General features: G+C 42.8%; 1 non-coding gene across 1 annotated transcript; it reads right to left on the bottom strand.

Annotated features, from left to right (window-relative positions):
* Positions 1–863: 863 nt before the first annotated feature.
* On the bottom strand, positions 864–937 carry TRNAS-GGA. Its single transcript has one exon. It is a non-coding gene; the product is annotated as a tRNA-Ser (tRNA).
* Positions 938–1,522: the final 585 nt, after the last annotated feature.

Consider the following 1,522-nt stretch of genomic DNA (forward strand, 5'->3'; position numbering starts at 1 on the left):
CGTATAGGTGGGCGATTCCAGAGGGTGTCATCTTTAAGATCAACGATAAAAGAGAGAAGATAGACTCCACTTTCAAAGCTAAAGAATTTTTGCAGTGCCAGTTGGGAACGAAGGAAGAGTCCAAGGAGGAGGAAACGAAATCTAGGGATTTTTTTTAAAAAAATGAAAAGGCATCACATTTCAAGACAGCCCTCCCCGAGTAACCCCACCAGCTTCGCCATGATTGCTCCTAGATAAGCGATTTGATCATATCGGAGTAAAAAAAACCCTTTGCTTTAGCAAGACACACTTTTTGGCAACAGATTTATTCTTAATTGTCTGCTGTTTCCAGAAAGGGTTGCTGTGTTAACCTGGGGCATCTAAACAACAAAAAGTGCTGGACCCAGACAGCTTTTTTACGCAGACCTGCACAATTCGACTCCTTACCACAGTGTCTGTGTCCATCCCACATGACTTCAGTCCATGTGGGCCCTGTTATCCCCAGACTAGCATTTTGGGCAATGCTCCCTCTTACCTGTGGAGTCTTGTGAGCAAAAATTCTACTTTGTGAGCTAATGGCACTAAAGTTGTGAGCCAGCGATTTGGCTACTGCATAAATTAGTTTGCTCTGGAGCCATCCCTTCCTGAGCTGAGACAAAAATGTGTGAGCTGGAGGCTAAAAAAACTGTGAGCTAACTCACACTAACTCAGCTTAGAGGGAATACTGATTTGGGGTGGTTTTTATCACACAAACACATGAAGCTGCCATATACTGAATCAGATGCTCAGTCCATCAAGGTCAGTATTGTCTACTCAGACTGGCAGTGGCTCTCCAGGGTCTCAGGCGGAGGTCTTTCACACCACCTACTGCCTGGTCCTTTAACTGGAGGTGCCAGGGATTGAACCTGGGGGACCTCCTGCTTTCCAAACAGATGCTCTACCACTGAGCCACAGCCCCTCATATCACCAGCTGAAAAACTGGATGGATACTCCAGCCCAGAATCTTGTGGAAGTCTGAAGATGAATGACTTTGTTGTGGTGTGTTTGTGAGCTCTGATGAAGTTCAGCTCTTAAAAATTTCTGCAGCAACAGTTGTCGTCGTAAACTGGAATTGTTCAGGGGAGAACAGGGCAGTGTAACGTATGGTGTCGTTTATGGTATTATCTTGCTTTTTCTGGATTGCCTTTAATTCTTGTAATTCAGTTTTTGCATTGCTAATGGTATAGGGATGCCAGTCTCCAAGGGGTTACTGGAAATCTCCTGGAATTACAACTGATCTCCTCATGACAGATGTCAGTTCCCCTTAGGGTTGCCAGCCTGCAGGTGGGTCAGACAACACAAATATACACTGGAGAAACCTTTTATAAGTGAATGGTGTTCTATTTGTTCCATCTTGAAAAGCGCATTGTGTGTTATTTATAATATTCTAAAACAGGTATATATTCATTACATGCAATATCAACAATAATAATCAGTTTATACACTACCAGTCAATTTAACTACCTGTTAATAAATGGAAATGTAAAAAGGATGTAAATTGACT

The sequence above is a fragment of the Gekko japonicus genome, unplaced genomic scaffold (assembly GCF_001447785.1).
Source record: "Gekko japonicus isolate JY-2015 unplaced genomic scaffold, Gekko_japonicus_V1.1 scaffold4140, whole genome shotgun sequence".
Taxonomy (NCBI): domain Eukaryota; kingdom Metazoa; phylum Chordata; class Lepidosauria; order Squamata; family Gekkonidae; genus Gekko; species Gekko japonicus.